Consider the following 13,373-nt stretch of genomic DNA (forward strand, 5'->3'; position numbering starts at 1 on the left):
AGTTTGCGTTTCCATTTTTACACAATGATGTTTACAATAATCACACGCAGGGTGACATTTTGGCATTAGTTTGTTCCAAATTAATTGAAGCCCGAGTTTACCTCTTAATATGATTCGGGTAAATCGATTCAGACTTATCCTGGGTGATCGAATGCTTCCTGCTTTCTTTATTTCTGCAGTTCAATCCCTTTACTGGGAGGACATATTGTTTCTGTAAAAGACAAAGGTGATAGGGGTTAGGTGTATCTGTTTATATAAAAAGATGTTGATAAAAAAAAAAAAAAAAGAAAGATTCATACCAATTTATGAAAAACATATCTCTATAAATGGAACTTGGGAAATACACTTTGGTTAGCAACATTAGAAGTTTTGGCAATTGTGAAGAAGGAGCAAAAAAAAAAAAAAAAAATTGTGGCTGACTTTTATCTGAAATGCCTAGTTGTGCATATACAGGCCTTCTGTAAGGTATGTATCAAAGATGAAAAGCATACAGACCACAGGGAGTACAGTACTGACACCAACATCCAATTCATTTTTTAGTATAAAAATACCTACAATTATTGTGATTTTAATGGTATAAAAAAAAAGTACATTTGTATTATGTTATTTTATATTTTTTATTATATTATTTGTATTATATTATATGAAACATAATAAAACAAATGCTACACCTCCCAGTTCCATTATCCTATCACCATATTGAAGATACAGGCTTGGGGCCAGATCCACGTAGCGGATCGTAATTTTCGGCAGGCGTAGCGTATCGTATTAACGCTACGCTGCCGCAACTTTGAGAGGCAAGTGCTGTATTCACAAAGCACTTGCCTCTAAAGTTACGGCGGCGTATCGGAAATCTGCCGGCGTAAGGGCGCGGAATTCAAATGTTAAATATGTGGGCGTGTTTTATGTTAATTTTACTTGACCCGACGTAAATTACGTTTTTTCTGAACGGCGCATGCGCCGTCCAGTGGGGGTATCCCAGTGCGCATGCTCAAAAATTAACCCGCAACAAGCCAATGCTTATGACGTGAACGTAATTTTTTCACAAAGCCCTATTCGCGAACGACTTACGCAAACGACGTAAAATTTTCAAAATTCGACGCGGGGAACGACGTCCATACTTAACATAGGATACGCCTCATATAGCAGGGGTAACTTTACGCCGAAAAAAGCCTTACGGAAACAACGTAAAAAATGCGCCGGCCAGACGTACTTTCGTGGATGGCCGTATCTAGCTAATTTGCATACTTGACGCAGAAATCAACGGAAACACCACCTAGCGGCCAGCGTAAATATGCACCTTAGATGCGACGGTGGCGCGGTGTACTAAGACGTACGCCAGTCGGATCCAGCCCAGCTTCAGGCGTATCTTGTTTTGTGGATACAAAACAAAGATACGCCGGAGCAAACTACAAGTTACGCGGCGTATCAATAGATACGCCAACGTAACTCCTTTGTGGATCTGGCCCTTTATTTATATTTGCAAACAGTATAAAAATCACAAATACTAGACAGAATGTTAATACTGGATGTACATCAGTAGTGGGAGACTGGATAAGTGGCAGAGGGTGTATTTACAAAAATATTGCAGAGCTCTTTGCCCTGTAAAATTGCATGTGCTCTGTTCGAAAGGGGCAAAATGAAATGTGTTACACACGACCGTTTTTCATGACGAGAAAAATGCCATTTTTAAAATTGGTTGTGAAAAACGGTCGTGTGTATGCTCCAGAGCATTTTTCTCGACGCAAAAAATGGCCGTTAAAAATTTAGAACCTGCTCTATTTTTTCTCGTCTTTTTTCACGTCGTCCTTTTTCACACGGTGTGTACGCTTTAACGAGGGGGGGGGAACGCGTATGCTCAGAAGCAAGTTATGAGATGTGAGCGCTCGTTCTGGTAAAACTAGCGTTCGTAATGGAGATAGCACATTCGTCACGCTGTAACAGACTGAAAAGCACGAAGACTGAAAAGCACGAATCGTCTCTCAAACATTTACTAACACGCGGTAACACGAAATCAGCCCAAAGGGTGGCGCCGTTCTAATGGAACTTCCCCTTTATAGTGCCATCGTACATGTTGTACGTCACCACGCTTTGCTCGAGCATTTTTTTACATGAACGTGTGTATGCAAGGCAGGCTTGAGAGGAATCACGTCGAGAAAAACGTTGTTTTTTTCCCATGACATGAATAACGGTCGTGTGTACATGGCATTAGGGTATTTTTCTTTCCAGGTCTAATGTTATTCAGTCCTATGGAATAGAATGAATCTGAATCAGGAAAATACCCTATTATGGCCACTAGATGTAGCTGACGATCATAGGATATACATACTAATTTTCTATAATTGTTAGGTGTACCTAACTTCAATGACACTCTTTCCATAAGATTATGGGGGAGAGTTACTACATCCGGTGCACACAGAATGTGGTGTAACTGCGTATAGTAACCAATCAGCTTCGAACTTCAGTTGTTCAAAAACTTTGATGATAAAACCTAGAAACAGATTGGTTACTATGCACAGCTGCACCAGATTCTGTGTGCATCAGTATTTGTAAATCTCCCCCTATATGTGCATTTAACATATTTTATGCATGTTACATACTTCCCTGGTGAAGACGTCCAAAAGACCTGAGACTACTGCTGGGAGCTGCCATCTTGGATGTCATTTCGGCAGCCCCAGCATTCTCAGACCTGACATTCAAGTGAAACACTATAGTATTCCCCTTCTGACCCTAGCAGCTACCTAAATGGTTATGTAGAGAGGAAGAGGGGGGGGGGTGTGAAGGAGCTGGGCCAACAGAGACATTAATTAGACACTCCTAGCAAAGGAGAGGTCTATGACATGGCAGGAGGGAGAGGGAACTGTGCCTGTGTTAGGGAGTTGGTTCTTTCTGAAGGAACCACCACAACAAGGGTCGGGTACTTAGAACTCTCTGTTTCTACGAGACGCTGCAAGTGTATAGAAGAAAACAATGTAAATGCATGTCTTGGTTTGTATCCTGGACCCAATTTTGAGTTCAATAACTTGTCCCCAGACCTGGTGCCCTTATGTCCTGTAGCATGAACTCCCCTCCATTGGTCAGAGAAGGGTTCTTTAAAAAAAAAAGAGGGCCAGGAATCCTGCCAGTTACCCCAAACTGTAATTTCCAGGATTTCATCTAATTTAAAATTATTAAAGTGGATGTAAACCCCAAAAAATGTTTTGGGGGTTTTGATGTCACAATGTAGAGTATAAGATTCCCTATCATCTGTGCCCAGTCTTGCCACACAGAGTTAATCCAGCGCTGAGCAATTAACAGAATTCCAGATAAAAACTTGCCAAATTATAAAGTCAGTTTCTCTGTTCTTGCTTTGTGTTACAGGTTATTTACATATCTAGAGCTTGGACATGTTTATCATATGTTGTGTTATGTTTATCATAATATGAGGTGATCCAAAGTTCATTGTATATTACCAGGATATGTAAATAACCTGTAACACAAAGCAAGAAAAGAGAAACAGACTTTATAATTTGGCAAGTTTTTATCTGGAATTCTGTTCATTTTCACTGAACATTCAGCGCTGGATTAACTCTGTGTGGCAAGACTGGTGATGATAGGAAATCTTAGACTCTACATTGTGACATGAAAAAAAAATTTTTTTTGGGGGTTTACATCCACTTTAAGTAAGGAATCCCTCTCTGAAGGCCAGGATTGATCCTACTACCTACTGGGATTGCAGTCTTTGAAGGCAGCTTCTGTAAGTAAGTGTCACAAGGTCATGGGACCAAAGGTCGGCCATATTGGTTGCCAACTTTGAGGTGCCTCCTTGTATATCTTAAGATATGATGCAGTAAACTTTACACATACTAACAATGAATTTAGAAGTTGTTAAAGACTATGTGAGATTGGGTTAACATCTACTTTAGATAAGTCATTAGTGCCCTCCAGAAGGAAGTGACAAAACACACAAAAATGCAGCAATGATGGAAGGGTGAATACGAAAGTTGCAAACAGGATTCATGGCAAAATGTACCTGACTACTCCCATATTTTAAGGGGTTCTCCTATCATTCATAATCCCCTTTTAGCCAATGAAAAAGAGCCAATCATCAAAAGGATGCCCCTATAGATTAGTAGTGTCTGGGATTATCACAGTCCCATAGGGCAATGTTTTATTTGACCCATTAATTACATCGGAAGTTCACCTTAAAGGGAAGTTCTGCTTTCACATCGCCTTCCCCCCTTCTTTACCATTTTTGAACGTTTTTCTTTTTTTGGGGAGAGCAGGTACCTAGCACTTCTGCTTTTTACTGCCTTAAAAGATCGGAGAGACCCGAGGCTGCTTAGTGTGCCACTCAAGCTCACTGAGATGGGGTGCAGATCCCAAACATCTGCCGCTGGGAGCGCCAGCATGGGAGGGAGATTGTCCCAGTTCCTGCAATCAGGTAAAGAAAGGACTCCCTGAAGTTCTCCCCTCTCCTCTCCCTGCCCGCTAACTTCTGGGCACGTTACTGGCCCCAGAAGACTGTGGAACCATTCACAAAGTGTAGCACGTGCGCGGTTCAAAGCCAGCTGCAAAGCCGCAAGGAGTCACAGCCGGCTTCTTTTAGTAAACATGCTGGTGCCGGGGACCCGACAGCGCTGGATCCCTGGACAGGTAAGTGGCCCTTTATTAAAAGTCAGCAGGTACAGTATTTGTAGCCTTTTAATTATTATATTTTTGTTAAGACTGAAAAACCGCTTTAATTTTATGGTTTTATTTGCTGAGTTTGTCATCCCAGATGAAGAACGGACTGAGCTCATCAAGCCAATTAGAACAAGTTTACAACAAATTAATGAGCGTTTTATGTCCAGCCAATGTGAGCATTAACAGAAAAGATGCTTGGATACTTGTCTGTACACTGCCAACAACAGACTTAAATTATTTTGTATTTAAAAAAAAAAAAAGCATTGTACAGCCAAAACAAATAATTATGTACATGCTTATTACAGCCACATCCAAATCATAATGCTCTCTGCCTTTCACGGGCAGTTTGCTGCATAAATAGTTATCTGTATTAAAACAAATATGAGTCTGACATCAGTGCTCCCTGAAAATGCTAGTCCCATGGCTGTCTCTGGCTTTAATCCTTTTTATCACTGACCTGGAATAATTATGCAATGATGGAGTGAAGTCTACTGAAAACACTGGATCATTATAAGAGTAGAGCAATTATCATTTGTGGATGTTTGTTGATTGGAGAGCTCTAGCTCTGAAACAGCAGGAGGCATGCCAGACCCCTGCAGAGAGATCACGACTTCCACATAGAAAAGAAAGGCCCTTCTTTACAGTAAACTGGAAGGGCACAGGCTTTTCTACTCAGATGCTGTGGCTGCTGTCTAAATCATGAAGTGCACCTTTGCAAAGACTTTGGACATTCAAGGTTTTGGCGTTGACTTTAAATGGCACTCCAATGCACCTTCAAAAACACAGAGGTGGATTTACTAAAACTGGAGCATGCAAAATCTGCTGCAGCTCCCCGCAGAAACCAATCAGCTTCCAGGCTTTATTGTCAAAACTTAATTGAACAAGTTGAAGTTAGAAGTTGATTGGCAACCATGCACAGCTGCACAACAGATTCTGAGTGCTCCAGTTTTAGTAAATCTTCCCCAATGTCCTGTGCATTGCGCTGCACTGAAAAAATGCAGCTTGCCCTAAATTCTTTTGTCTTGATGTGTGTTTTAGTCCATATATTTTGCCTAGGCTGTTTAGTGCGTGTCAACGCATTACAATGCGTGCCCTGCAGTGCACTGGGTTCTAGTGCGAATGGGCGCAAAAGTATTTCCATATTCTTAACAAGCAGATAAAGAGCTTTAAAACAAGTCACCTCACTAGCTGCTCGTACTGTGAAGTAATTCATTTGTAAAGATCTTTAAAGGTTACAACCTGGATGCATTTTCTTTAGACAGATTTCCTCTAACTTCTTATGTCTCCAAGACAAAATAGAAAAACAATCTCCCCAACAGGATACAAAGGCAGCAATAAGAAAAAACTTTACAGGGGGTTTACCCATAGGCGTGCACAGGGGGTGTGCCTGGGCACACCCTAATCAACCTGTGCACCAGGGCTAATGATAAGGCAGTACAGCCTGCCCTCCTGCACCAGGCCTGTGTCCTATTGATTCAAAAGGGGGGGGGGGTCCAGGAGGACCGGCTGTACTGCCTTATTGCAGATACCCGTCCTCTTGTTCCTCCCATTGCAGCGCTGCTGTCTTCTCCTCCTCTCCCTCCCTCCTCTAGCATGTGTGCCTTCATCCTGTTCTCAGTCTTAAATGTAGGACATTAGGGATCTGTTAGAACCCTGATATTTCACCAAAGCTCGCCAAAATTCGCAGTTAAAAAAATGTAAAAAATAAATAAAATTATTATAATTAACCACTTCCATACTGGGCACTTATACACCTTCCTGCCCAGACCAATTTTCAGCTTTCAGCGCTGTTGCACTTTGAATGACAATTACGCGGTCATGCTACACTGTACCCAAACTAAATTGTTATAATTTTGTTCCCACAAATAGAGCTTTCTTTTGGTGGTATTTAATCACCTCTGGGATTTTTATTTTTTGCAAAAAAAAAAAAAAAACGAAAATTTTGAAAAACAAATGCTTTTTTTTTTGTTTCCGTTACAAAACTTTGTAAATAAGTTCGTTTTATCCTTCACAAATGGGGTGGCACGGATGGGCAGCACGGATGGGCACAGATGGGCATCAAGGATGGGCGGCACGGATGGGTACAGATAGGCGGCACTGATGGGCGACACGGATGGGCGGCACGGATGTACTGTAATATTTTGTACTGATGGATGCCAATCAGTGCCAAACAATGCCAAACAATGCCTGCCAATCAGTGATGCCCATTGTGGGCAAATATCCCTCAAATATCCCGGGGGCACGCAGCGGCTCAATATCCTGAGGACATCGTATGACGTCCACTCAGCATATTGAAACCACTTTGCCACCGTCGTTTTGCAATAGGGCGGGCGGCAAGTGGTTAAGGACTTGTTCACATGTGGTTTTCTGCAAAGCATAGCATCGCAGCTGCGACATGTGTACACCCCTTTAGCCACTGCCTCTGTTGCTCTATGTTTGAGCATTAAAGTACAGACCCTAATGCAATAGGCTGCGCACACCTATGGGTTTACCATTTTCCCTACTTAATTCTATAACTTAGGCTTTAAATATCCCTCAAAGAGGAATTCCATGGATGGTATATTTTGTTCTAGCTTGGATAACTGTAATTATATAGTATATAAATATATATACACATCATACCTGGCTGAGGCCCCTGGAAGCTGGAAATCCCTGAAATAGACACTGCTACTACCTGTGATCTCCACTTGCTTCCGAGTCCCGTAAGCGGCTGCAGGACCAATGTGCCTATGTACAAATCTACCAATACCATGCCTGGAATAAAGTAACACTAAATGTGGATGTGTATGGATTATTGTCGGAGAATGAAGGACATCATTTAGTATCACTTTAGCTCTCCAGCATGAATCAATAAAAATTTCAGTTTTGGGCGCAATGGCTAATTTAAATAAAGTAGCCTGCATCACATCACTTTTTTCAAGAAATTCAACTTTTCTCTTTCCATCAGGCATGAGTGTGGCGGCGGTGGCTGCGGCTGACATGTGCCCCCTTTGTGCACCATGCAGAAGAGACTCTTAAACAATGAATTTAACACAGCAGAATAGGAAGAAGGAAAATGGAATGAAGGTTACAGGGGTAAATTAATATAAGAGGAAGCAGCCTGTCTCATCACATGTAACAAAACATGCTTTATCAGTGAAGCATACCTTTCTACAATACATCTATGTCTCCCCTGAATAGCTATGATTTACAACTCATAGTGAAGCCTGAGCTAGACCTCTATTTCTATGCTAAACAAGTTAGAGGCGCAAACACGACCGTTCTATTCAAGGGTCGGCTAAGGCTTGTATAAAAGAGCTGCTAATAGAATTTTGGTCTAAACAAAAACCTGCTTCTAATGGCAGAGCTGTTATATATATATATATATATATACACACATACATACAGTAATGTGCAAAAGTTTTATAGAACTGTTAATAGTTTATTTGCATCATATAAAAAAAATGGAAAGTAAGTGAACAGAAGAGAAATACAAATCAGTTCACTATTAGGTGTGATTACCCTTTGCCGTCAAAACAGCATCAGTTCTTCTAGGTACACTTGCACACAGTTTTTGAAGGAACCCAACAGGTACTGTAGATGGTTCCAAACATCGTGGAGAACTAACCACAGATCTATGGGTGTAGGCTGCCTCAAATCCTTCTGTCTCTTCATGTAATGCCAGACAGACATGATGATGTTGAGATCAGGGCTCTGCAGGGTCCAAACCAGTGGCGGCCCATCCATTAGGGGCGCGTGATTGCCGCCCCACCCCCCGATCTACATACAGGATGCAGGACCATAGATTCCAGCAAGGGGGATGTTTTTTGTTGAAGCATGTGATTCAAGAAAAGGTAGGTTCGGCCCTGATCCCACCCAGTTGTGTGACAATAGCGAATGAATATTACACCGATTCTTCTCCCGACCAATTTAGAAGCGGGTCAAAAATGGCATCCTATTGGCCTATGAGGAGGAAGGAGGAGAAGACATATGGCCGAGGAGACGCATGGGAAGCCTGGGACACAGAGGAGTCTGAGCACGGAAGCCGCCTCCATGGGAAGCTCAAGACACGGAGGAGTGTGAGGGGAAGCCACCGCCGCCTCCATAGGAAACCCGGGGGACATGGAGGAGTCTGAGGGGGAAGCCATCGCCATATCCACCTGTCAGCACAGTGTGAGTGAGCTGGCGATGGGGGGGTATGATCATCTAGCGACTGCATGGGGTAAGGCTACAAATTCTGGATGAACATTCTGCACACTGCTATATACCCTTTCTAGAAAACTTTGCAATGAAAAACAGGGATTTTTAGTTCACGCATATTGCAATACATGTTTAAAGGAGAAGTACAGCCAAAGCTTGTTTGGCTGTACTTCTCCTGTGTATCACATGAGTGCAGTTCGTTCTGCACTCCAGTTACCCGTTTTCAGCAGAGCGCTGTTGGCTGACGTTACAGAGCCGGTTCAGACTCTGGAAGGATGGCAACCATATGGTCAGGATCCACCTACATGCCTGGGCCGGCACCCAGCTCAGCGAGCCACTGAGAGCCTGAGCTGGTTGCTCCTGCCCCCTCCACAGTCCAGCACTCCAGTGAGCGCTGAGGTGGGGGAGGGGGCAGAGCAGAGAGCTGCTGACTGACAGTCACCAGCTCTTTGCTCAGAGACCTGTGAGAACAGAGGCGCCAGGGGACAGATGCAGCATCGAACTGATGCTGCATCATTCCAGGTAAGTATGATTCTTAAATAAAAGATAAACCCATACTTCTCTTTTAAGCTGGCCAACTGCGTCAAAGAAATCGCTCTTATGGCCAGTCCTACTCTGCTCTGCCAATGTAAATGTTACGGTAGACACAATGCCAACATGAGGCAAACAGACACAAAATAGTGGAGGGCTACTAGGCTCATGTCTGGTCACTGACCTGCAATACAGCAGAAACAAGCTATACCTGCCCAATAGCTTGTACATATATATAATCTATAAGGTCCTAAAGGGGTGTCACCACATGTTAACACTACAAATTCCGGGTGAACCCTCTGCACACTGCTATATACCCTTTCTAGCAATATTTGCTAGACATATTGCAATACATGTTTAAGCTGTTAACATGTGGACACACCCCTTTGGCACCTGATAGATTATACACACATCCCTCCCAACATTTTGAGATGGGAATGAGGAACACCTACTAGAAAACGTATGTAGGCATAGGAAACGCCCCTTTTCACACCCCCTTAAAGGAGAATTAGCCAAAAAAGGTTAATTCCACAAGGGATATTTTTACCACTACTATTCCTTTATTTTGGCTTTTCAAATTTACAAATGCAGCAATTTAGAATTTGGATGAAAGGTTTAGCACTGGTAAACACTTTTTGAAAGATAAAAAGTGTTTTCTTTTTATACAACTATATAGATCAGACCAAAATGAGGGGCAGATGAGGAGGAAAGAGGGACAGCGGGACATTGCTCCAAATCAGGCACAGTCCCTCGAAACCAGGGACAGTTGGGAGCTGTGTATACATTTTATTAGGCCAGCTTAAACATGTATTGCAATATGTGTGAACCTGCTAGGTTTGCTAGAAAGGGTATAGCAGTGTGCAGAGGGTTGGTCCTGAATTTGTAGCGTTAACATGTGGTCATACCATTTTAGCACCTGATAGATTATATACATGTACAAGTTATTGGGATTTGAGCACATTATTTTCTGCTGCATGTGGTGAGGGACAGATGAGCGGCCTTGTAACTATGCAGAAAGTTTGTATCCTGAGCCGCTTATCTGTCCTTAACCACAGGTATTCATTCCATGTGAAATATATGGACAGTTGTGGAGTACATGGATCAAAATTCGGTAGATGGGAGTTTCGGCACATTTTTTAGATCAAACTGGTTGCTGGTGGAATAAAAAAAAAAAAAAGAATTATGTATGGCCAGCCTTTGCCTTTCATTGATTTGTACAAGCTGATCCACAGCAACTAAACAAAAGCTGGCCATACCTGCTTAAGAAATATGCTGATCTAAGGTCCCATTAAGAAGAGTGAGTGGGACCTTAGTGGTGGCACATGCCTGGCTGTGCATTATTATAGGGTGTGTAAATCTTTGGAGTGGATAGACAGAATTACAGATCTGGGATTTTAAAGCGGAGTTCCACCCAAAAATGGAACTTCCGCTTATCCCACTCCTCACCCCCTTACATGTCACATTTGGCATGTAATTTTTTTTGGGGGGGAGTGGGGGCTTCAGGAGAAGGGGACTTCCTGTCCCACTTCCTCCTTCCGCCGAGGGGCTGCAAAGGCGATTAAGCTTAATCGCCTTTTGGCAGCCCTTCCCTGTAGGCGATCGCCTAGGACACGTGACAGGTCCTAGGCGATCGCCTGTCCAATCAAACAGCGCAGCGCTGAGCCGCGATGCACGCGCATGCGCAGTGCCGCTCGCGCATGCGCAGTGGGTGCCTGGCCGTGAAGCCGAAAGCTGTCACGGCCGGGTGCCAACAGTGACAATGAAGACGCCGGCCGGGGAGGGGGGCGATTTGTTTTTTGTACTTTAAAGGGCTAATTTTAGTTTTTTTTTAACCCCATTATGTTACTGGCCGATAAATCGATTATGAAAATTGTAATTGATTAATTTCATAATCGATTAGTTGACGATTAATCGATTAGTTGTTTCGGCCCTACTGTACATAGTTCATCTGGGTATTTAGTTGCTTCCCAGGAGCTCAGCTTTACCTCTATACATCCACTATACCCAATAAGGTATAGAAAAGCATCCCTTGCTATTTAAATTCCCAAATAAACAAATTTCCTCTATATTATGTAGAATTCACCAAGGTAGTGTGATGCTGTTACTTTGCTTGTAAAACCAGCAACAGCTTGGCAACCACTGAAAAAGCCTGCTGGGGATAGCTGGAGTCGCAGAGAAACCATAAAAGCCAGTATGTGATTAAAATTGCAAACAACCAGCCAATCCTATATATTAAAAAATCCAACCGTAAATCCATAGAAAATAAAAAGTCAATAAATAAACCCATGTACGTTTCCCTAACTAACAGCAGAGAGAACCTAAAGACTAAAACAATGCAAAATGTATATACCACAGATACAGCGCATATCATTTATACATAAATGATGAGTCTGATACAACACTTCAAAACCTCAGCACTCAGGGATTATTAGGAAAGTCGTGGTACGCCTCACATACTGCAGGCCACAAGGGCAAGTCACGAAATGCGTAATGAGAAGGTAGTAACATACTGTGCATTACCCCTACGTGATACAATGCATGCTTACAGTTATGGTGGTGCCACAGTTAAATATTCATGCAGAACCCAAAGAGTCCAGTAGACTTGTTTCTATGGTTTTAATTTAAAGCGGTTGTATACCCGCGATGATTTTATTTTTTTTCCCACCTAAAAGGCAAAAGCCATAATGAGCTAGTATGCACCGCATATTAGCTCGTTATGAAATACTTACCTCGGATCGAGGTGAAGAGAACTTACCTGGTCCAAGCCGAGCAAAATGTCATCTTGCTTCGGCGTGTCTTCCGGGTATCGCCGCTCCAGCGCTGTAATTGGCTGGAGCGGCGATGTCGTCACTCCCGCGCATGCGTGCGGGAGACTTCAATCCGGCAAGGTCCGGCGGCTGCCGGCCCTTTAGCCGAGGATCCGCGCTGTGCATGTGCCGCTGCATTGCAAGCGGAATATCTCCTAAACCGTACAGGTTTAGGAGATATTCTTTATACCTACAGGTAAGCCTTATTATAGGCTTACCTGTAGGTAAAAGTTAAAAAAACACCTATACAACACCTATACAACCACTATGGCCAGGCTTAGTCCTGTGTCTAAATCCGCCACTCCTTTGAAGAGCAATACACATTCAGAATGCTTTTTAAAGGCGATTGACAGGTGGTGAGGAGACAATGTGATGTGTAACTCAAATTTTTTTTGCCATGAAAGTGGAGTTACCCTTTAAAGAGAGCAGTTGGAAATTGCTTAAAACACAGCTTGCATTTTTAATGACTTCCTACTGCATGTCTAAATAAGGCCTTAATGGGTTCCTTCTACACTTACTTACTGTTTATTTAGAAGAACTTGTGAGTTTGCTGAGATACCACTATGGGATGGAGGAGAAAAGGATGACTGGACAATACTAAGGGCCCATTCACACTATGGGGTTGATGTACTAAAACTGGAGAGGCAAAATCTGGACAGCTGAGTGAGAGTGAGTGATTAACTTGTATAGAGCTACAAATGTGAACTGAATCGCCTCAAGTCGCTTTATCCCATTTCATCCAGGTCTTTCAGAAGAGGTGGGTCTTTTTTTCCTTAAGGCCCAATGGTTTTCTTCCATGCAGATGTTTGTGGGTAGAGCGTTCCATAGCCGTGGTCCTTAACCCCTTCACGCCCCTTCACACCGATATACGTCGGCAGAAGGGCACGGCTGGGCACAGGCACATAACTGTACGTTGCCTTTAAGAGCCCAGCCGTGGGGTCGCAAGCGCGCCGCCGACGGTGCGCTTGCAACCCGGCCCGAAGCTCCATGACCGTGCCCACGGGACCCGATCGCCGCCGGTGTCCCACGATCGGTCACAGGAGCTGAAGAACAGGGAGAAGTGTGTGTAAACGCACCTTCCCCGTTCTTCTGTGTGACAGTGACACTGATCGTCTGTGCCCTGATATAGGGAACGACGATCAGTGAAGTCACACCTACAGCCACACCCCCCTACAGTAATAATCACTCCCT

The 13,373-nt window shown here is 43.2% G+C and overlaps 1 protein-coding gene across 2 annotated transcripts in view; it reads right to left on the reverse strand.

The window, feature by feature from the left end:
* The window catches only part of KLHL29 (kelch like family member 29), a 1,298,229-nt gene that overhangs the window by 1,003,026 nt on the left and 281,830 nt on the right, over positions 1 to 13,373 (reverse strand). For both annotated transcript variants that reach the window (XM_040348525.1, XM_040348526.1), the window contains exon 3: positions 102 to 211. The gene's annotated coding sequence lies outside the window, so the exon portion shown is untranslated. The remainder of the gene's footprint in view (positions 1 to 101; positions 212 to 13,373) is intronic.

This window comes from Rana temporaria, chromosome 4, assembly GCF_905171775.1.
Source record: "Rana temporaria chromosome 4, aRanTem1.1, whole genome shotgun sequence".
Classification (NCBI taxonomy): Eukaryota; Metazoa; Chordata; class Amphibia; order Anura; family Ranidae; genus Rana; species Rana temporaria.